Genomic DNA, 24,490 nt, shown 5'->3' on the forward strand with positions numbered 1-24,490 from the left:
GGTAATGCTTATGAAGAAATGCACTGCCAGTTGGCGTAAGGAGGCACTCAGGTGGCTGAGTGAGGCAGCCTTCCAGGCTCAGCCTCCCTCCCAAGATGAAGGGAGTATGGCTGGGTTCAGGTCTGCATGGTTTGACTTTATGTCACTCAATTCCCAAAACAACCTTCAAAAATACCCATCACCGCCCTGGCCAGTTTGGCTCAGTGGATGGAGCGCCAGCCTGTGGACTGGGGGGTCCCGGGTTTGATTCCACTCAAGGGCACATGCCCGGGTTGCAGGCTCGATCCCCAGTATGGGTGTGCAGGAGATCAATGGTTCTCATCACTGATGTTTCTCTCTCTCTCTCTCTCTCTCTCTCTCTCTCCCTTTCTCTCTGAAATCAATAAAAGTATATTTAAAAAAATAACCACCACCTTCCAAAGTCACAGAAAACAAGCTCAGGGAGACTGGGTTACCTGCGCAGGTCACATTGAGACTAAGGGGCTAAATTGGGACCTGAACCCAGTTTGTCTGGCTTCAAAGCCTCCACTCATCCATAAAAGCACCACTTGTGACAAAATGGGTGAAGGGGGTCAGATGGCACAAATTTCCAGTTATAAAATAAACTAAGGCCCAACACACGAAATTCATGCCAGAGTAGGCCTTCCTTCTCTTGGCTGCCGGCACCTGCTTCCCTCCAGCACCCAGGACCTGGGCTTCCCTCCAGCCGCTGGCAGGCACCTGAGACCCAGGCTTCCCTCGCAGCCCCAGCTTCATCAGGAAGGTCATCCTGAAGGACATCCAGAAGGATGTTCAGTCTAATTAGCATATTACGCTTTTATTATTATAGGTAAGTCCTGAGGATACCATGTACAGCATGTGACTGATGTTAACAATACTGTACTGTACACTTGAGAGTTGCTAACAGAGTAAACCTTAACAGTTCTCATCACAAGGAAAAAGCATTTATAACTATAGGTGGTGATGGATGTTAGCTAGATCATTATGGTGATCATTTAGCAATATATATACAAATATAGAATTATTATGTTGTACACCTGAAACTAAAAGGAGTCTGATGCTACATGTCATTTATATCTCAATGTTTTAAAAAGACACAATTGACACAGAGGAAGGGAAGAAGGACCTCAGACTGTGGTTATGACAAATAACAAGTAGATGGTCGAATAACCAGTTGGTTGATGGGTTTGAAACCTAGATTTCAAACAGTTGAGTACTTTCCAGTGACTTACTTTCCAGTTTTATTGAGATACTAGAGCCCGGTGCATGAAATTTGTGCACGGGTAGTGTCCCTAGGCCTGGCCAGCGATCAGGGATGATCGGGGCCTTCCTTCGTTCGGCGCCACCCCCTGGTGGTCAGCGCATGTCATAGCGAGCGATCGAACTCCCGAGGGGACACTTTGCATATTAGCCTTTTATATATATACTAGAGGCCCAGTGCACAAAATTCGTGCACTCACAGGGTCCCTCAGCCCAGCCTGTGACCTCTTGCACTCCAGGAGCCCTTGGGGGATGTCCAACTGCCAGCTTAGGCCCGCTCTCTGGGGGGAGCAGGCCTAAGCTGGCAGTCAGACATCCTTAGTGCTGCTGCAGAGGCGAGAGAGGCTCCCGCCACCTCTGCTGCACTCTCTAGCCATGAGCCCAGCTAAGGGCTTCTGGCTGAGTGGCACTCTCCTGTGGGAGCGCACTGACACCAGGGGGCAGCTCCTGAATTAAGTGTCTACCCCCCGGTGGTCAGTGTGCATCATAGCAACTGGTTGTTCCACCGTTTGGTCGATTTGCATATTAGCCTTTTATTATATAGGATAGATTAGAGGCCTGGTACACAAAATTTATGCACGGGGGGGGGGGGGGGTCCCCTCAGACCAGCCTGCACCCTCTCCAATCCAGGATCCCTTGGGGGATGTCTGACTGCCGGGATCGGGCCTAAACCGGCAGTTGGATATCCCTCTCACAATCCTGGACCACTGGCTCCTAATCGCTCACTTGCCTGCCTACCTGGTCTCCACTAACTGCCCCCCCTGCCGGCCTGGTTGCCCTCAACTGCCCCCCTCTGCCGGCCTAGTCGCCCCCAACTGCTGCCCCCTGCCAGCCTGGTCGCCCCTAACTGCCGCTCCCTGCTGTCCTGGTCACCCCCTACTGTCCCCCGCCCCTGCCTGCCTGGTCACCCCACGCAGCCTGCTGTTCAGTCATTTGGTCGTCCCTCACTAATCCCCCTGCCGGCCTGGTCGCCCCACGCAGCCTGCTGTTCAGTCGTTTGGTCGTCCCTCACTAAGCCCCCTGCCCGGCCTGGTCGTAGGTAGCCATCTTGTGAGGGTGTGAGGGTTAATTTGCATATTATCTCTTTATTATATAGGACTAGAGGCCCGGTGCACAAAAATTTGTGCACTCGGGAGGGGGGTCCCCCCCAGCCCGGCCTGTGCCCTCTCGCAGTCTGGGACCCCTCGGGAGATAACGACCTGCTGGCTTAGGCCTGCTCCCGGGTGGCAGAGGGCAGGCCCAATCCCTAGGTGCAGCCCCTGGTCATGCACAGAGCAGGGCGGATGGGGAGGTTGCGATGCCACCCTCAGTCACGCTCAGGGTAGGGCCGATTGGGGGGTTGGGGCACCACCCCCTGTCACACACAGAGCCGCAGGGCGATCAGGGGATTGGGGAGCTCCCTCCGTCACACACAGAGCCGCAGGGCGATCAGGGGGTTTGGGCGCTGCCCCCTGTCACGCTGATCCTGGTGCCGGGAGCCTGGCTGCTCCGCTGATCCCGGTGCTGGGAGGCATATTACCCTTTTACTATATAGAATAGAGGCCTGGTGCATGGTTAGGGGCTGGCTGGTTTGCCCTGAAGGGTGTCCTGGATCAGGGTGGGGGTTCCCACTGGGGTGCCTGGCCAGTCTGGGTGAGGGGCTGAGGGCTGTTTTCCGGAAGCGAGTGACTGAAGCTTCCAACTGCTCCTTGTTTTTTTGTTTTTTGTTTTTTTTTATTCTGGGCCAGCTTTAGCTCTGAAGCCTCGCCTCTGAAAACATCAATACAATGTTGCTAAAGCCCAGCTGAATGAAAGCCGGTCTGGAGTTTTGTTTAGCTTCTTATTTGCAACATAGTACATAGTTGCTTAGAGTTGCAACTGAGAGGCCGGCAGCGGCAGGCGGAGAACATTGAAGTCTGAAGTCACTGAAGCAAGCAAACCTCCCTGCTCCCTTCAGTGCCTGGTTGCCGGCCGCCATCTTGGCTCAGTTAATTTACATATACTCACTGATTAGCCAATGAAAAGGGTAGCGGTCGTACGCTAATTACCATGTTTCTCTTTTATTAGTGTAGATTATTGACATAGAACATATGTAAGTTTAAGGTCTATGTGATGATTTAATACACATTTCACAAAAGGATTACCATAATTAGATTACTTACCACCACCCCATCACATAATTACCATGTGTGTGTGTGTGTGTGTGTGTGTGTTGACAACTGTTAAGATCTATTGTCTTAACAACTTACAAATATATAATACAGTTTTGCTAAATACAGTCACCATGTAGATCCCCGTTCAGTGACCTTTAACCTGTGACAACATAGGCCAATCCCAGGCAAACCAAGAACCCCAGGCTCCTCACCCTCCACATGCCAGGCTCCCTCCTCCAACCTCTTTCCCAGAAGCAAGAAAAACACTCAGAATCTAATTTCACTAGAATCTCTTGCCAAAGGTCCACTTAAAAGGCAAAAACAAACCTAATTCTTGGGGCTTGGTGCTTTTGCATATTAATCCAAATAACTAAAAAGTATCCTTGGCAGAATTAAATATTAATGTACCTAAGTTCCTAAAAACAAGCAATTTCCCTGCATGTTGCTTTTTACCAGAGATCAACATCATATTGTTTAAGGAACCATCAAAAGCTCCCTGAAAGAAGTGAACAGAACCATTCTTAAAAGTATGATCTTGTCACAACCTCCCTCCCTCAACCCAGGGTCTTGATATAAATGCAGATCGCTAAACCCCACTGCAGACCCACGGAACCAACACCCGTGGGCAGGCCCGGGAAACGTGTGTTCACGGTAAGTGCCCCAGGTGATTCCCATGTGCAATGCTGGTTAGGACTAGGGGCTGCAGGAGTAGGGCTACTTACCCAACCCTCCTACAGAAGTTCTATCCCAACTCTACCCAGAGGACTTCAAGGAGTGTCTACAGGGAGGCTGGGATGCCACTCTAAGAACCAAAGTTCCACCTGCCTACTGGCATTTCCAAGTGGGTATCCCAGAGGGGCCCAAACCCTGCCTCTCCCCTCCTGAGAGAGTTCTCAGTTACTTGTTCATTCACTGTCCAACCTTGCTGCCCTGCCTGGAAACAGCTTTCTCCTCTGCCTTCAGTCAGCTGCCAAGTAGTGTAAGTCCTCACTTATCATCCACAGGTTCTGTGACTTTAAGTGAAACGAGTCAGGAAATCAATGTTACCATAGACTGCTATAAACAAGAGGTTAAGTTCCTACAGCATCTCCTTGCATCACAGCAGCGTGATAAAGAAATGACCTTGAACCACACAATGTCATTCAAGGACCTGCTTGTATTCCTTTTCTGTTCTGGAAGAAGCTTCCCTTCCACCCCGAAAACCACCTCCCATGCACAGCCTTCTTTGTGTTCTCATTCCCTCTGTTGTAAAAGCACAGGACTGTCCATCTGAGTTCCAATCTCGGCTGAGCCAGGTGACTTAGAGCCCGTTTCCTTCTCTGCAAAATGAGGAGGATGACAACGGCACTCCATGAAAAGTTTTCTTGTTTAGATGACATGAGCTAATGCTCCCTAAATGCACAATAAAAGGTATTCGACTGACAGGAGCTTTCTTCCTCCCATTAACTCTGGCTCACACATCATCTCTCACCTGACCTACTTCAAAGGCCTCATCACAGAGAGCCCTGCCGCCCATCTGTCCCCACGCGGTCTCCTCCACACCACCGCTGCCAAAGCTCTCCTCCAACCCCGCTCTGATTACATCATCTCTCTGCTTCCAAACCTTCCACAGCCATCGCTTACTTTACAGGATCAAGTCCGTACTTCTTAGCCTGGCAGGCAGGGTCTTTTGCAATCTGGCTCTCTCCTCCCTGCCACTGTACCCCAAATGCCAAGCACCATCTGCTCTAGTAACAACACCCCAAACATGACTTGTATTTTCATGCCTCCGGGCCTCTGCTCATGGAGCTTCCTTCATGGAAAGCCCCTCACTTCTCCCCACCTACCATCCCTTACCTCCTCCCTGAAGCTCCCCCAGTCACCCACTCTTCCTCCACTTCCTCCTCCACCTCTTCTTCCTCCCCTCCCTCTGTACTCTCCTGCTGCACACATCTCGTATGTAACCTATGCACACACTTGTCTCCTCTGACACAGAGCTGGGCCTCACACTCAGAAGGGCACAGTGACAGCCCTCAGGAAATATTTGTTGGGAAAATGAATGCAAGACTTCCACCACCCTTCCACAAATGAAAACAGTTTCTAATTTGTCAAACAGTTAACACCTTCATGGTAACTTTTTACTTCTAAAACTCATAAGGATATTATATTTGTTGAGCAAGCAAAGGCTGCTCTTTATGAAGGAAGCAAAAAAAAAGCCCTGTGAAGGTGAAATGTCTCTAAAAATTCCCTTGGCTTAGAAGGCAATCACTACCCCTCTAGAAATGGCATCTCCTCACTTTTTCCATGATGGGAGAGGGAAATCACGCTCTTTGATTCCTCCTAGCTTGACTTTAGGTATGTGGAGCTGGACAGCTTAAAGAGTCCCTCTTGCTTAAACAAAACATTTCCAAAAGGAAGGGATAAATAAACGGTTGCTAATGGTACGGGAAAGGTGTAAGAAGCTCTCGAGCAGCTGGACTTGCATGTCCTTAGGGCACCAAGTTCATTCTCAGAGAAGTGGCACTGCATGCGCAGGGAGCCTGGGAGCCCTTGTCCCTGAGGCCTTTTCTTGTATGAGCCACAACCAGACCAAATGCCCCGACACATGGAGGCAGCTGACAGGGGGAACACTTCTTGGTTTACCCATAAATGCCAAGAAGGCCAGGCCCATAAATGTCTATTTAAGCAGCCTCCAAAGTATTCCTTGACTTCTGTTCAAAACGTAATTCTCCCTTTACATGAGTCCTTAACAGGGCACAAGGACAGTGAGGCGCGTTCTCGCCTCCCCACACCCCGTTAGGACCGGGCCCTTTAGGGACACACTGACCCTCTCCTCTAGGGAAGCCTGCTCTCCTGGTTGGCGATTGCCCTCTTCAGAAACATACACCTAGGACTTGAGTGTGGTGCTACAGACTCCACAGAAATAAAACAAAGGCTAATGCTCTAAACCACACTCCAAAAAAACTCTACTGAAGTCAAGGAGCGGCTCGTGTTCTCTCAGTCTTATTAAATAAGTGGATTTTGAAAATACTGATTTTCATTAAAACCAGACAGCTTGTTAACAATATCCTTATGCCAATAATAAAATACCCTTTTTTTTTCTTTGGTTCCTCTTTCTCTATAAATTTCCATCTGAAACTGTCCCACTTGTTTGTTGAAAACATTTCATATAAACATCTAACTTTTAACATAAGCAACCAACTAACTATACAAATCATCTTGAAATCAAGGTCTTACCTGGACTTCCGTAAGGAGCACCTTAAAATTAGCAGCTTCAACAACACTCAGAACAAACAAAAACTTCCATTCAACTACTGATCCAGAACGCTGAATTTTAAAATATGGTGAAGAGAAGGAAAAGAAAGAAAAGAACCTGTTTGGGGCGCCTATGAGCCAAGCCTCGTGCTAAGTGTTTTATGTAGGTTTCCACCTTTAGTCTTGGCATGAACCCTATGAAACAGGAATTTCTACCCCATTTTACAGACAAAGAAACAGAGGTCAAGTAAGCTGCCTGGAGCTACACACAAAACCATGGTGCATTGGCTTCAAAGATCATAAATTTCCACTATACCCTATATATTTGCATTTTTAAAAGGGAAAGAGAGAGAGGGTGGGAGAGAGGGAAAGAGGAAGGGGGAGGGGGAGGGGGAGGGGGAGAGGGAGGGGGAGAGGGAGAGGGAGAGGGAGAGGGAGAGGGAGAGGGAGAGGGAGAGGGAGAGGGAGAGAAAGTTTAATGTATTGTCCTAGTTACAAAGTACCTGTTCTATCCAAGGCACCTTATTATTCAAAAGAGGCAAATTTTAATGTATAAAACAGTATTCTTGCTTGCTAAGGGATTAAACATAAGAATGTGCTGGGAACTGCCTGTGATAGCTACCATTTATCACACAAAGCAACTTTATGTATACTACGCTATTCTTCATTAAGACTCACAAAATTCCTTTATGTTTAATTTTTCCCAGACATACAACAAGCACTTGGAAGGATATCAAAGGGAAAAAAACCTTAAACAGCAAATTAAGTTAGCAAAGTCAGCTACGATAAGAACTTTTATTTACATGTCTTCTGTTTCCAAGACAATGTACACATGAAATTATCACTCTGAGTCACTTCATCACAAAAAGGTCGGATCACTATGCTGTATACCTGAAACTAATTATAAACATCATCCATACGTCAGATATAACTGAAAAATAAAGGAATTGTTTTTAAAAAGAAAAATTATCACCCTGAGGGTATACTTAGATTTATGGCTGTATTTCAAATTGCAAAAGCATTTATCAAAAGAACACTGTGTTAAAATTTATCAAATAGAAGAATTCATGCATATTCCTAAATCAATGGGCTTAGAAATAAATCTTTATGGAATAGTGTTTTAACACTGCAATTCAGATACCCTGTCATTCTGAATCAAATTTAACCACCAAAAATGTTTAACACCCAAGCCATTTTACCCAAGAGGCACATGGTTTCTAGTCTTAAAATATACTGAAAACTTATACCCATTTAACCAGGCCAACTATTCAGAATACCATCATGTTCCAACCACAACTGGAATAAATTAAACTAGCACCTCTTTGATATATTAATATAATTAATTTCCAACATACTCTAAGCCTTTACTTTTTTGTTGTTGTTGTTAATCCTCACCCAAGGATATTTTTCCATTGATTTTTAGGGAGAGTGGAAGAGAGAAGGAAAGACAGAGAGAAACATTGACGTGAGAGAAACACATCTATTAGTTGCCTCCTGCACAAGCCCAACCAGGGTCCGGGCCAGGGAAGAGCCTGCAACCAAGGTAAGTGCTCTGGACTGGAATCAAACCCCGGGACCCTTTCGTCCACAGGCCAATGCTAATTGGCTAAAGCAGCCTTTACTTCTTTATAATTAAAAAAAAAAAGACTACTTATGTATTGCTAAATTAATGTCTATTCACAAGTCATAGGAGAAAAAAGCGTAGTCTAGGAACTATTTTTGTCAAAAAATTTAACCTGAATCTAAATATGCCTTTAGATCTAGCCTCTGCTTTATAAAAAATACAGGAGACAAAGGGACAAGGCAAACACCACCACAGGAAACAATTGCAGAAGATCAGACAGCCCACCAGTCTCTTCTAAAAGTCAGGAGGGAGAGGGAGGGGTGGGGGGGGTGAGGTAGTATTCGTCTACATTTAAAAAGATTGAAGGGACAAAAATAATAACACACAGTGCAATATGTGAACTTTGGCTGAATCTTGGTTTCAAAAAACCAAACAGTGACATATGGGGAACAATTAAATGACATTAAGAAATTACTGTGAGCCCTGGCTGGTTTGGCTCAGTGGATAGAGCGTCCGCCTGCGGACTCAAGGGTCCCAGGTTGGATTCCGGTCAGGGGCATGTACCTTGGTTGCGGGCACATCCCCGGTGGGGGGGGTGCGGGAGGCAGCTGATTGATGTTTCTCTCTCATCAATGTTTCTGACTCTCTGTCCCTCTCCCTTCCTCTCTGTAAAAAATCAATAAAATATATTTTTTTAAAAAAAAAAAGAAATAACTGTGAATTTTATTAAAAGTGATAATGGGTGGTGATATTTTTTTAATATATTTTATTGATTTTTTTTACAGAGAGGAAGGGAGAGGGACAGAGAGTCAGAAACATCGATGAGAGAGAAACATCGATCAGCTGCCCCCCGCACACCTCCCACCGGGGATGTGCCCGCAACCAAGGTACATGCCCCTGACCGGAATCGAACCTGGGACCCTTGAGTCCGCAGGCCGACGCTCTATCCACTGAGCCAAACCGGTTAGGGCGGTGGTGATATTTTTTACAAATACATATGAAAGTTTGTCAGGTGAAATTATATAATGTCTGAAATTACCTTTAAAATATTTCAGCAAAATAAACAACCCAAAACTGTTCTCTGGCCAAAAGATGCTTTGCACCAAAGTTTCTACAGCTCAATGCATTTGGGAAGTACTAAATACAGGCAGTCCTCGGGTTACATAGGACTCAACGGACGTCATTTTGTGGTTACGTCGCCATCTCCCATTTATTTATTAAAAAAAAACAAAAAAAAAACAGTTCCGTCATTTCAATGTATGTACATATGTGCTTTCTGTTTTTTATTATTTATTTACCACAAGTACAGGTCAGGAATTGTTATCTTTCTTTTAAATTTTTTTTTTTACTGTTTCACTGCATTACTGCTGTGTATGTGCTCCCTGTGAGTGACGTAGGTGCTTATGCAGGTGGGTTCCGACTACGGCGAAGCATTACGTGACGCCCTAGGAACAGAGCTCCAATGTAACCTGAGGACCTACTGTACTCTGTTCCCTTTCAAGGAGCTTCAGAATGAATATTATTTGTAAAGGTGCTCAAAATCCCTGCAGTGAAAAACAAAAATACCTGTTTTACCTCGGTTAGCCCAGATATTCCCAGTTATATGAACACAGAAACTTTTTTCCCTACATAACATCTAGTCATTTCTTGAGAATTTCTTGAGAATCAGTTTCCTATGGAACCCACTTTGGGAATTCCCAAAGGCAAGCTCTCTAAATCACATGCATGTTTCAAGAACTCTGAATAATAAAAAATTCACTATTGCATCTATTTGCAACTTAGGTGCCACTCACTTTTTCTGTCTTTTGCATCTATAAATAAGTAGATGTCTACTCTGTAAGTTAACGTGTTTTCATTTTAATTCAGACTCTCTATAACAAGCATGTCAAACTCGCAGCCCGTAGGCCGCATGAGGCCCACAACGAATATTTTTGTAGCCCATCCAATATAACGGTATGTAAGAAACATTTCAATAAAAATTTCAGAACTTAATTTTCACAATATCCTGTCAGACATAATTATTAATAACAAACTACAACGTTCATCATTTCCCTTACTCGCCTTACCCGCAGGAGCACCATTTCTCCCCACTAATACTAGCAGCGAATATTTTAGCAGCTGATTGCCACAGCATTAGCCTTGGACTGACTTGTTTGGTGTGTGCAACAGGAAATATTTTGCTTTTGGAGAACAAGAAAAATAGATTTAGCTAACCGGTTTGGCTCAGTGGATAGAGCGTCGGCCTGCGGACTGAAGGGTCCCAGGTTTGATTCCGGTCAAGGGCATGTACCTTGGTTGCAGGCACATCCCCAGGAGGGGGTGTGCAAGAGGCAGCTGATCGATGTTTCTCTCTCATCGATGTTTCTAACTTTCTATCCCTCTCCCTTCCTCTCTGTAAAAAAATCAATAAAATATATTTTAAAAAATAGGTTTATTTGGGTTATGCTTATTAACTTATGCAATTATTCTGTGTCTGGTAAGTTAATGTTCAAGAAGAAATATTAATTTTTATTAAAATGTTCTATTATTTCATGTTAACAATTACTCATTTATTTAAGCCCTTTGTATTCAGCATATCTCTATCGAAATAAACCTACGTTTCTATGAAAATTGAAACTTTTGTTTTTTTGCAGCCCACATAAACTTAAACCTTGTTTATTTGGCCCATGCTAGCCTTTGAGTTTGACATGCTTGCTCTATGATATGAAATTACCACTGTAAAATTTCCCTCAAATGCAGTTAAATTTTACTTGGAAATCTCTAATGGAATAGATTTCAAGTTTACCTAAGCTGTCAAACCACATCTAGTTTTCACTTTCAAAACTACCTTAAGATTTTTCAAAGGTTTCCCCAACTCTCTCCAATGACTCCTGGAAATAAGTTACTGGCTTCACAGTAACAAAACATACCACAAAACCTAAAATCAAAACTCTTCAGACGGTCTTTCAGGTGGTACTTAAGGGTTTCCAGTAATTTACCTCAAAGTCCGCCAGATTTCCCTCTTTATGCACGAGAAGTGGTCCCATTGTTATAAACACATCCTTTGGGTAGTTGAACAACTAGATCCCAAGACAGATTCACTTTACCACAAATTCTACTTACTTCCTGGCTAAACGTTTTGTTTTGTTTTTTATAGTTTTATTTTCATTTACTTTTTTTTTTATCCTCACTCAAGGATATTTTTCCCATTGATTTAGAGAGACTGGAAGGTAGGGAGGAAGGGAGGGAGCGAGAGAAACATGAATGTGAGAGAGACACATCGATTGGTTGCCTCCAGCACCTGCCACAGGGCTGGGATCAAACCTGCAACTCAGGTACATGCCTTGACCAGGAATCAAACCCACAACCCTTAGGTCCACAGGCCAATGCTCGAGCCCAGCCATGGGCAAACTACGGCCCGCGGGCCGGATCCGGCTAGTTTGAAATGAATAAAACTAAAAAAAAAAAAAGACCGTACCCTTTTATGTAATGATGTTTACTTTGAATTTATATTAGTTCACACAAACACTCCATCCATGCTTTTGTTCCGGCCCTCTGGTCCAGTTTAAGAACCCATTGTGGCCCTCGAGTCAAAAAGTTTGCCCACCCCTGCTCTAGCCACTGAGTTTTCAAAACTGCCAGAGCTTCATGGTTAAAAGTTTTATAGCAAGATTTCAATTAAAATCTGGTTGGGGATTTTTTTGTGGGTTTTTTGTCTTTGGAGGGTTTTTTTGCGTTTTTTTTTTCTTTTGAGAAAAACTGCATCCTATTCCATTTAAGAGCCTCAACACTTTAAAACTTTGGAAACACTCTTAAAAGAAAACAAAATGGCTAACAAAGAAATCTGAGCTAGAAGTCACTGCTACAAGGAAACTATCAAATTTGATGTCTCCCTTGCATCTGGGAAGCAATTTACAACGTTCAAAACCCTTTCATATACATTCTGTCATTTGACCCTCAAAACCCTGGAGAGATGTCTGTTTTCCATCATGATAACATATATTTAACATGGCTCAACTTGAAAGCCGACAACTTGTCAACCCTCAATTATCCTTACTATGGAGAGAATATCGGCATAAATAATTCAATTCAGCTGAGCGGTGCAGCGTCCAAGGCTCCTGCCTCCGGACAGGGACGCTCTAGCCGATCCCACCACAGGGCCCATCTCCCAGGATTTTGCTTGGTGGTCCTTGCAGATGGCTGTCCACAGGCATTTAGATCTTCATACATCTCCTCCGCCAGAACTTTCCCGTCACTCCACAAGGAGAGAAGTCTCTGCTCTGAACTCCCTGCATCTGCCTAGATTGCCCAGTGATGTTCTTGCACCATCATCCCAGGGCATTTTCCCACTTTCACCCATGTCAGTGATCCATGGTGAAAGGACAAGGTGTCACTACAGGCAACAGGTGTGAAGGCAGACAAAACATGACCCAGGTTTGCTTCCTGAATCCTCCTGTCTTGGCCACGTGCACTCCCTGCCCTCACATCCCTTACATGTACATGAAGCACTCCACCTCCTAAGGTTGTTGAGGGCTGGAGGCCAGAGCACCTCCCCACAGTAACTGGCATGAGCTGTGTGTAATTAACAACTGTGGGTTTCCTGTCTGCCTCCATTTCTCTGAGAAGGGAAAACAAGCAATTAAAAAAATACGACTCGGGCAAGGCAGGCCCCTACCATCAAGAAGCCTACAACCCATAGGCAAAGCAAACAGGGGAACAACTTAATAATAAAAGGCAAAACAGGAAAAATACCATAAAGAATGTACCAGCAATGCGTTAGGGGGTTTAAATAGCAAGAACCATTTAAATGCACAAGGGGGAAATCACAGAAAAATGTTAATGAGAAGCAACATTTATTTGAGCAAGGCCTTGAAGGACAATGAAAATTTCACTGGTGGGGGAGAGAACAGCCTCCTCAACGGCAAAAGTGACCCAGTACGAGACAGCATAGAATGGGCCGGAGCTCAGTGCATCTGCAGAGACACAGAGAGGACAACGGGGTCTGGAGAAGAAGGCTATGACCCAGATCACACAGGGTCTTGGAAGCGACGACTGTAAGGGGAACAGTCACAGTTCTTGCTTGTCCTTGCATCAGCTCTGCTACTTGCGGCTGCAAGCAACAAAAAATGAGTGATTATCAGACATGTCAACTGTGGTCTCAAATTTTTTGATCATTCAGCCCTAACAGTAAAAAAATTAAACATGTACCCTCACTGGTTTGGCTCAGTGGATAGAGCGTCAGCCTGTGGACCGAAGGGTCCCAGGTTTGATTCCAGTCAAGGGCATGTACCTTGGTTGCAGGCACATCCCCAGTAGGGGGCGTGCAGGAGGCAGCTGATCGATGTTTCTCTCTCATCAATGTTTCTAACTCTCTATCCCTCTCCCTTCCTCTCTGTAAAAAACGAATAAAATATATTTTTTTAAAAAATTAAACATGTACCCCCAATATGTTTTAAGGTGTATATTCTGTAATTTATACATAATTAAAACACTAGAGCTATGAATTACATGTATATACTAATGCAGTGTGCACATAAAACATACATTAAACACTTTTTAAAGGATGAGAATGACTCAAATGGTAGTCTTATGGGTTTTTTTATTTATTAATACAAATCCATACATAATTTTGGGCCAACTGCATATTAAATTTAACTTAAGCCATTTCCTAATCTCCTAATTAGACATTTTCTTGTTCCTGTATACTTACATCATTATCATTACACTTTCTTTGCAAGACTCTTAAGCCACTTGCCCATTTGGTGTAATACTAGGTAATATAATCCACAAATCCATTATACAGATAGAATTACATGGATAGCATTATACTGATAGAATTCACCAAAGGCCAAGAATAAGAATGAGGGTATCATCAGTTTCACCAGGTTGTACAATGCCCACTCTTCCCTCGGGTGACCTCAGATCACCTAAGTGACGGGGGACTTTCATATATACCAACTGGTGTCAACCACCTATTAAATATTTGAAAAACTTAATTTTTTTTTCTAGATAAGACCTTAACCTTTTCTTCTCTACTGAATTACCTAGCACACTCCACTTTGGAGGTTGCCGTCTCAAAAAATACAACATTTTTTCTCACAAAAGAAGTTCTAAGTCACAGTGGTTCTAGGGCTGGTTAATTCGGCAGCTAAAAAAGTCACTGTGGTCTTAGGCACCTTCCATCGTTGTACTCTGTGAGCCTCAGAATGACAACCTCTTCTGTTCTGCTGACAGCCTTAGGTTCCCAATATGGTAGGACCTAATGGGTGCCACATCCCTATTCATTAACCAGTCACTGGCAACAGGTATGATATTACTCAAGTTGACTTGGATTAATCAAGATACACTGCCCGGGGCAAGAGACACACACACAATTTACCCTGAAGTCATGGCCAACATAAAACTAATCGAAAGCAGGGTTATGTTGTCAAGGAGTGTGGTAAATTATTACAGCAATGGCCCCTGCAATGAATCATGTAACCACCAGAGCATGAGTGAACCTAAGCACAGGTAGAAGAACCATCCAGCTGAACCCCGCTCCAATTTCTGATCTCACACAAATAAATGGCTGTTGGTCTAAGCCACAAGAAGGAACACTGTGGTATGGGCAACAAACCACCCTGCCATAGCACTCTATGTATGTAGGACAATGGGGGAAGGAAAAAACACTATAACATTTATTTACTCAGATGTTTGTTTTTAAATTCAGTTCAGAGTCAGCAAGCACTCAAAAAACATTAATAATTGATGTTACTAATCCCAAGTGATTTAGAATAAAGCATGGCAGAGAGAGAGGCATATAATGGGTTACGTGAGAATAATGATGAACTCCCAAGTTTTTTTTGCAGTAATTCAATACACAAGTTCCAATATACACTGAGTGGCCAGATTATTATGACCACCTGATGTTTGTAGGCAAATTAGCTATAATTTCATGCTGAAGTTGCTAGAGGGCCAGACCATTATAAATAGGGAAGTACAAAATTATAGCTAATTTGCCTACAAATGTCAGGTGGTCGTAATAATCTGGCCACTCAATGTATGCAGCAATTTAAACCCCCACAGAATGTGGAAGAGTCTACTACTCTCAAGACCATAGGGCAGCGGTTCTCAACCTGTGGGTCACGACCCCTTTGGGGGTCGAACGGCCCTTTCACAGGGATCGTCTAAGACCATCGGAAAACACATATATAATTACATATTGTTTTGTTATTAATCACTATGTTTTAATTATGTTCAATTTGTAACAATGAAATTGGGGGGTCACCACAACATGAGGAACTGAATTAAAGGGTCGCGGCATTAGGAAGGTTGAGAACCACTGCCATAGGGTATACATCACAGAAGCACCCTTTGGCATATTGGTATGTTGTTATGACCAGCAATACCACTTTTGGAAACATATCCTGAATTAGACAGCTAGCTCTTTTTGTTTACCCAGCTCCCTCCCTCTTCCATTAACAATAGCCCCCTCCTTTGTGGGACAGTTTGCCTCCCCACAGTCCCATCTTGTGGGTCGAATGGGACTGCCAACCATAACTCTCCTTTGGCTGGCATCAGGCCAATCGGGTTCTCTTCAGGGTTTTCCCAAATTGAAACTAAGAGAAAACAGTTTCTTGATGCTGTGAGGTTATGAAGCCACCAACAGCCAGGTACCTCTATGTGCTGGGCACTGCGTTAGGCCCTGAGATTTAACGAGTGAATCACATCTGAGCCAAAGGGTCCTGATGGCCTAAGAGATATTTCTTTCTAACATACCTAAATGTCAAGAAAGGACTGGTTAAGCCTGGCCAGTGTGGCTCAGAGCGCCAACCCATGAACCACAGTCCAATTCCAGGTCAGGTCACATGCTTGGGTTGCGGGCTCAATCCCCAGTAGGGGGTGTGCAGGAGGCAGTCGACCAATGATTCTCTCTCATCATTGGTGTTTCTATTGCTCTCTCCCTCTCCTTGCCTCTCACTAAAATCAATAAAAACATTTTTTTAAAGGACTGGTTATATAAATTGTGGTATGTAATAGGTTTACTACACTAGCCATTTAAACAGTGCTAAAGAAGAATGCACTGATATGACAGGGGGCGGGGGGGAAAGCACATTACACAAGACACAGTTATATACTTGTGTCTAAACTATGCAAATCATTATTTGAACCCTTGTATATTGAATTTTTTTCATATTTCTTCAGAAGCACACAAAATATAGGATCCTGTTTTTGCAAGATTATACGCATGAAAAGGTCATAGCCAAATGTTTCTTAGAGACTGTCCTGACTCTCAGAGATGACAATGGACTGCTCATGATAGACAAATAACCCTAGGTATGCTGGGGCGGGACAGGGCGGTGGTGAGTCACCGTGGCTCTGGGCTATATGGCTGAATATCTTGGGTGTACATCTATTAGTACATATAACTGTGGCTGGAAGACTTTTACTAAAATTCCTCCATGGTAGTGGCAAAATCTGTGCTAAAATCCAGGGACTTGCCATCTCCCTGCAAGACTTTTCTTGTCTTTGACATTCTTGCCTACGGACTCTTCGTCCAGGTTATTGTCCTTGATCACACACTCCTGCAGGAGCCCCTACACTATCTACCTAGAAGGGCAACCCTCAGCAGTGACCCAGACAAACCAACCAGAATCTCTTTCAGTCTCCCTAACATAATGTTTCCTCGATAACCTTTATCAATAGTCCTCCCGTCATTCAAAATCCATTCTCCTGATAATAACAACCAGAAGCCTATCTTTGGCTTTGCTGCTCTCACCCCTTCCAGTACACAGGTTACAACGTCTCCCAACTTCATTAGCAAATCCTGCTTCATAATATGTACTCTCTTTCCTCACACACAAGGAAATAAATGGCAGCCTTTACAGTCAGTCAGTCGGTACTGATGGATACATCCTCTTTTTTTGTGGTTGAAACACCAATGCTTAATATCTTGAAGAGATATTCTTCTTAGAATAAGTTTAAAAAGCTGAAGATGGATGGTCTGCTCAGACATAAAAGAGCCTATAGTTCAGCGCATAATTTTATTTTAGAACCTTTTAAAGAAAATCCGTACCAGCTTCCAGGTGAGTGTCAAGTTGCACTTGGTGCTGCTCTTAAGTAGACAGGACAAACATTTGGAGTCACAGTGAAATGGGTCACCTGCAACCTACTACTTCTTTACCATTAAATCAATAGCACTGTAAGGGAAGAATTTACTTAGAACAGAAGGACTGCACAACTAGATTTACCCAGACATCAGTAAAAGAGCCCAAGAAGGATGACACCAAAAAAGGGACATTCAGCCCTAGCACGTTTGGCTCAGTGGATAGAGTATTGGCCTGCGAGGTAAGGGTCCCAGGTTCAATTCCAGTTAGGGACATATGCCTGAGTTGTGAGCTCGATACCCAGTGGGGGGCGTGCAGGAGGCAGCCAATCAATGATTCTCTCTCATCATTGATGTTTCTCTCTTCCTTTTCCTCCTTCTCTGAAATCAATAAAAAAAATTTTTTTAATTTTTTTAAAGGGACATTCATCCAGACTTTGTAAATTAAGCTGAGAGATACTGAGATAAAAGGCAAATGACATGTTCATTTCTTATTTTTAAAAAGACGTACAGATTTGAGAAGTGATTTCCTTAAGAATGCTGTCTAGGTTACTTGTCCAGATAATAAATCACACTATACCCTGAAGCCTACTTAATAAAAAAGAAGTTGAGAATAAACAAATGATTAGTTTGAGGCATGTGAATTTCTGAACTCTCTTAAGGGAGAAAGTTTTATTACCATTATTAAGGAACTGTTTTTAATCTCTGACATCAAAGCATAGATGTTAACCCTGGGGTTCTGAAACCAGAATAACCCATAAATAAAATACTGTGAGAAACTGCCACAGATTAACTTTAGTCTGTTTGTCAGTTTTTAGCCAATTCACAGGTGACTCCATGAATAAAGAGAGGTATGGGAGAGGAAAAGGGGAGAATCAGAAGACCAAGGTTCAAGTTCAATTTCACCACTTATAAATAATACTAGAGGCCCGGTGCATGACATTAGTGCACTGTGGGGTGTGGGGGGTCTCCTCAGCCTGGCCTGCACCCTCTTGCAGTCCAAGACCTCCCTGGGAAGCAGCTGGACATCCCCCAAGGGGTCCTTAGCGCTGCTGCGGAGGCGGAAGAGGCTCCAACCACTGCCACTGGCGCTTGCCAGCCGTGAGCCGGGCTTCTGGCTGAGTGGTGCTCCTCCTGTGGGAGAGCACTAACCACCATGGGGCAGCTCCTGCATTGAGCGTCTGCCCCCTGGTGGTCAGCACATGTCATAGCGACCGGTCGTTCTGCCATTAGGTTGATTTGCATATTAGCCTTTTATTATATAGGAGGATTGAACAAACTGATCTAACTTGCCCATCTCAGTTTACTTAACAGGGTTCAGGGATAAAACATGTAAATTAATCCCTTGATAAACCCAAAAGCAATGTTCTAATATTACAGCACTAATTACAGAAGGCCTGCATTTCTCAAACTCTTGGAGAGTCACAGAACTTTATGCCGAAAGGCAGGGGTCCTCAAACTTTTTAAACAGGGGGCCAGTTCACTGTCCCTCAGACCGTTGGAGGGTCGGACTATAGTTTAAAAAAAAACTATGAACAAATTCCTATGCATACTGCACATATCTTATTTTGAAGTAAAAAAACAAAACGGGAACAAATACAATATTTGTATTTGTATGTGGCCCGAGGGCCGTAGTTTGAGGACCCCTGCTGAAAAGTCATTGAACTTTCAGCCCAGAAAAGTTTAAGTCTTATACAGCCTTGGTCAGGGCACATACCCAGGTTTCAGGTTCGATCGCCCAGTCAGAGTCATATGGGAGACAACCCATCAGTGTTTCTCTCTCATATTGATGTTCCTTTCTTTCTCTCTCTCCTCTCTCTCTCTCTCTCTCTCTCTCTCTCTCTCTCCCCCCTTTCCTCTCTCTCTAAAATCAATAAAGACATATCATCAGGTGAGGATTTTTTTTAAAAAAGTCTTGTACAGAAAACACTTTTGTAAACTGGTGGGTGTGGGGGGAGGGTCTAGTTTTACACCACTAAAATACAAATTTAGACAGCTCAAGACAAAACTATCTGAGGACTAAAGGTACCCGCCCAAATATAGTATACGTGTACACAGACACACACATGTACACATGTACACACACACACACACACTCCCCACCTTATGATGGTTCACCTTATTTTTTTTTTTACTTTACGACAGTGTGAAAGTGACACACAAAATAAATAACATGAATTATTCAGCACTTTATTATATATTGGCTTTATGTTAGATGATTTTACCCAACTGTGGGCCAATGTAAGTGTTCTGAGTGTGTTTACAGTAGGCCAGGCTAAGCTATGGTACTCATGGTTCAGTAGGTTAGGAGTATTAAATACATTTTAGACTTTTGATATTTTCAGCTTATGATGGATTTATCAGGATATAACCTATCATAAGTCGGGAAGCATCTATTTTATCTGTATAAATCCTCTGCTTTATTTTGCTTTTGTAAACTTTACTCCTGTAACTTAAAAGTTAAACTTTTCATCAGAAAGATAAAAATAGAGCCAGTTCTCAGGCTATGAGATTCACAGCCTATTTTCAATACAACCCAGACAAAACCTTTACAATTGGGTTAGAAACATCAAATGGAAATATCAACATAACATTAACCTCCAGCTACATTGGCAGGCATCATTATAATATGGATTACAGTGCTATCAGCCCAGGGATACTGGTTTTAATGTTCCCTGGGAGATCAAGAATTAATCAGTAACTTAGAAGGGGATGTTGCCTAAAAGTGGAAAATTTAATGGAGACAATTCCATTGTTTTTAAAATTGTGCCCTCAATAACCCAGTATCAAAAACCCAGTATGGCAACAAAGAAATTATGTGTGGTTAAGAGGCAAAATGTTCTTTTTTTTTCTACAAGCTGTTATGGGAAGTAGAAAAAGGCTGACTATGAATCAGTTATGTTTTAGTTCCACGGTGGACATAAATTATGATAATTTGGACATTCTGGCGGTTAAACCAAAACAGCAGGAAAACCATCGTTTCCAAGTCCCTGCAAAAGTTAAGTTTGTGGCAACTCAACTGAAAGGCAGGGCCGTAGAAAAGTGACCTTAAACTTATTTCTGGACCTTCCTGACTCCACTAACATCAATGACACTATTTCCCATCCCTTATTGTCAAATCACAACAGTCCGGAAGCCTGGACGGAGTTCACTTGGCAGGTAACAGGAACAACCCTAGGAGGAAGTCCTGAAGGATGTCAGATACCATATTTCCTTTTCTCCCGCACACTTTTCATCTTCATACCGCCAGGATATATTTACCATGAGTTCTGACTGACACAAACTTTGCAGAAACTGGCTGGCTCTAGGGGAGGTCCCTGTGAGAGCCTTAAGTAGCTTAGATGAGTAAAACATTCAGACGACTACTATAATGAGCATGTCTCAGTGGCTCATAAATTCTTTCATTCCCAGCAATCAAGAAGCAGCTGTTAAAATCCAGGAATTTTCCTAGTAGCAGATCTGAAATGCCTCCAAGCTGGCCAGAGAGGCTTCACAACTTCTTTCTTCTGCTCCCTCCCTCCCCCCCCGCCCCCACCTCAATCACGGGAGTGCCAGCCTGGCAGGAATAAAGATGACCCAGGAAGGAAAGAAAGACAGCAGTCGATCTGGTGAAAGCAGAGATGCAGACTCGCTTCGTTTCCTCTACAGAGAAACACCAACTCTCTGTATCCTTCCTGCAAACACATGAGTAACTTCTGCAGCCTGGTGGGCTGGTATTTCCAGAGTCAGCGACCCCAGCAGTCCTGAGCCCCGACCTCAAGGGTTCTGAACCAGGCACTTCCGTTCTGCGACCGAGTTCGAGGCCCATCCCACGGGAAGATTCGGCTTCTCTTTGCCTTGTAATCCGCCCAGACAGCTCTTGCGACTCGGGTCAAGTTCAAGATGAAGGTGCCCTCCTAACCTTCCTGCCTCTCACAGGGAGCAGCTCTACCGAGAAGACTCCCATCGCTGCGGCACGGGGAGCTGGGCTGCCAGGAGTGCGCTGGAGGGGAAGACTGTGCCTGAACCCCGCAACTTCAGGCCCCCTGGCCGCGGCGCCGCATACCTACCTGGGCACCGCCGCATTTCCCCCCGGAGCCTTGTACAATGAGTCCAGTAAACGTTAGAGACGCTCAACCCGCAAACACTACACACAATGCCGGGGTTTCCTTCCTAGCCCGCCGTTCCGGAAAGCCGCCGCGCCAAAGCGGGCAGCCCCGAACACCCCCAGCATGGTGCGCCTGCACCCCAAAGTCCTTCAGGAAGAAGGTGCGCCCTGACATAGGTACCCCCAAAGTGACCACTTGCCACTCTCCAAAGAACATGGGTATTCACAATCTTGACATAATTCTCGTCCTTCTCAGCTCAATGTTTAATCCTACCTAGCTACACCCCCCCCATCCCCACCCCCCCAACACCGTGGATATGCTATTCGCAGTGTTCTTGGAAGCTGAGCAATAGACTTTCAGCCCAATCTGGGGCGTTACGACCGTCCCCTCCGGTTTAAGTTCACCCGGCAACTTCGCGACCCGCGCACCCCTACACTCTGGGGGCACCCTGGACCCCGCGGTGCCCGGCGCGCCTCTCCGCCGCCGCCTCCGCCCCAGGTACCAGGCGCAGCCCAGGCCTTTGCCAAGCCCGCGGGCTACAGAGGAGGCGAGAAAGGGGTCGAGGAGGCCGGGCAGGGGTGGTCCCGAAAGCCGAGCGTGCCGCCTCGCGTTTCCGGAGCCCCCCGAGCCCCAGCTCCGCCGGAGGCACTTGTGTCCGGCGCGGAGGGGATGGCGAAGGGGAGGCGCAGACTCTCCAGAGCCGCCAGCGCCGAGGCCGGGGGTGCACAACATGTCCGTGCCTATCCCCGGAAAGCTCCCGGGTGTGCCCAGGGAAGGGGGGGCGGGCAGGCTCCAGAAACTTTCCCACATGCCTTTCCACTCTCCCCATCGCCCTCTCTCCCCCCCGGGACCCTCTCCCTCCTCGGCACCGCGGCATCTGGCCCAGCCCGGGGCGCGCGGAGGCCCGTGGCGGCGGCCGGGCGGCGGGAGTTACCTGCCGGGAAAGTTTCCAGCCTTCGGCGCGATTCCCCACCCCCAGGGCCGGGCCTCGAGGCGCGGTCGGCTCGGCGCTCGGCGGCTGCCTCTCCTCCGGCTTCCGAGGCTACCGCTGCTCCCGCAGCTGCCACTGCGAAGGCTGCGCTCCGGCCCGTCCCCCCGCCTCCACGGCCCACTCCGGGGCCTCATTGGCAGCCCGAGTCCCCGCCCCCGCGCGTGTTCCCGAAGGCACCTTCCTCTCGCGCGCCCGCCCGCCCGGCCGGCCGCGCCTCCCGCGCCCCTCCCCGCCCGGCGCTGCGGCGGCTCCCAGGACCCGCCGGGACGCGGCGCGAGAACTTTCCGCCGGACGCGGGCGCGGCGCTCCCCGCCCACTTCTCCCGGCCGAGTCCCTAGCTTTCCCCCCAGGGCGCTGGGGGCTGGTCCCTCGGGCCTGAGCCTGGACCCCTCTGGGACTGGATGAAAATGAGTGATAGCCTTGTTTTGTTTATTTTCCCCCATCTCTCTAAAATCAGTGAAGTGACATGGCCTCCCCTCCTTGCTGCTTTTTGAAAACAACCGAGGAGGACATATGGGAGCAATTAGCCAAGCTGAAGTTTTCTTGAATGCTGTAGGTGACTTGTGTGGCTGTCCTGAATTCATTCTCTCTCTCTCCTTTTCCCTCTCTCTTTCCCTCTCCCTCTCCCTCCCTCCCCACACTTTCTGGGGCAAGATAGAGCTACTGGAGGTGAATGGTGAAAGGGGGCATCTCTCCTGCTGTGTCTTTTTCTTTCCTGAAAGCACATTAGTGATGTTCAGGGAGCGGAGATTGCCTGGGCGTCCAGGGGGCCCGGTGCCTGCAGCCTCCTCTGACCGCTCCAGGCCGGCCCTGTGCTGTCTGGGCTCCATCCCCGGAGGGCTTCCATGGGCGGGAGGAGGAGGTATGCAGCAGGAGCAACACAAAGATGCTATTATTGTTTCTGTTGGTAGCAGTAAATTAAATTCCCAAAATGTTTTGTTATTCCCCAGCACAGCGAGAGCCGGGATGGAGCCTACGGATTCGGGAGTCCTGGGTTCACTGGCTTCACCCAGAAATCTCCAGCAGCCATTTCAGGCCGGGAAGGGGTGTATGCTCAGCCCACTCCATTCCCCAAACCCTTTAGACCGGCCTTGGCCAGGAAGATCAACCGGGACTCCTGCTCCCGGTGGGGCCTGCGGGAATTGTACACGCGTCACCCCAATGGTGTGTCTGGAGCAAGGAATACAGAAGTTGCTGTGAATGGATTTATTGGCAACTTCTAACCTTGCTGTGGCAAAACTGCCTTTAAAGACAACTGTTTTTAAACAAGTTCACCCATAAAAACTTCAACATCACGCAGAGCTTTCCAGTATAAAGATATCCGGGGAGGGGAGTGTCCAAATTTAAAATTCTTAGGAAAAAGGAAAGAAAGCAAAATGCCACACAATTGCTCTGCATAAATAAAAGATAATTGAAATTTGCTGGATTTTTCACCCGGGGTTTCAAAGGCCTGATGATGGCTGGGCTGATATTTGAGCAGGACATTATCAGCAGCCTCAAACTCTTCCTAGAGCAGAGCAGAATATGAATATTTAAAATAAAATATAAACTTATTAAACCAGAACAGCTATTGACTTATTCCTTCACTCTGAAATGTCTTGCTGCTGAAAAACATGGTAATAGGTTTTATCTAATTTCTCTTGAAATAAAATGCATAAAAGTTACCAATCTTTCAACAACAGATGAAAACCCTAGAGAGCAGCCTTCATGGTAAAAGAATGACTCAACAACAAAAAACTCCACTTTGTTTAATCTGAAATATTAAGATATAAAAGAAACAACCCTAGAGAAATAAACTGCTACAATTCCCTATCTCAGCATTCTTTATAATGGGTGAAATGTATAGTGGATGAAATTTATCATTTGTATCATGTTCTGTCTTTGGCTCTTCTAAGCTATATTCTCCAAGTGTTTTTTGAAATTGCTTCGTTAAATTGGGCTTTGAAGACAATGAAATTCATCTCCCCCCCCACCCCCATCCTCAGAGTCCCCTAAGTAGCAAGTAGAAAAATACATAAAGTAATTATGTTAATTACTGGCATGGTCTTTAGATTAGTTGAAAAAAATGTTGTCTTTATAGTTTCAGAAGTCACAGTCACTAAAGAAGTAACTTCATCACTGCGTAGTTAGGAGTGTTTAACATTCAAAACAGGCATG

The 24,490-nt window shown here is 45.4% G+C and overlaps 1 protein-coding gene across 1 annotated transcript in view; it reads right to left on the bottom strand.

Moving 5' to 3' along the window:
- The window catches only part of TANC1 (tetratricopeptide repeat, ankyrin repeat and coiled-coil containing 1), a 239,471-nt gene extending 217,113 nt beyond the window's left edge, over positions 1–22,358 (bottom strand). Inside the window, exon 1 of the mRNA XM_070422938.1 lies at positions 22,277–22,358. The gene's annotated coding sequence lies outside the window, so the exon portion shown is untranslated. The remainder of the gene's footprint in view (positions 1–22,276) is intronic.
- Positions 22,359–24,490: the final 2,132 nt, after the last annotated feature.

Source organism: Myotis yumanensis, unplaced genomic scaffold, assembly GCF_028538775.1.
Source record: "Myotis yumanensis isolate MYYU_CA2020_CCGP unplaced genomic scaffold, mMyoYum1.0.hap1 SCAF_8, whole genome shotgun sequence".
Lineage (NCBI taxonomy): Eukaryota > Metazoa > Chordata > Mammalia > Chiroptera > Vespertilionidae > Myotis > Myotis yumanensis.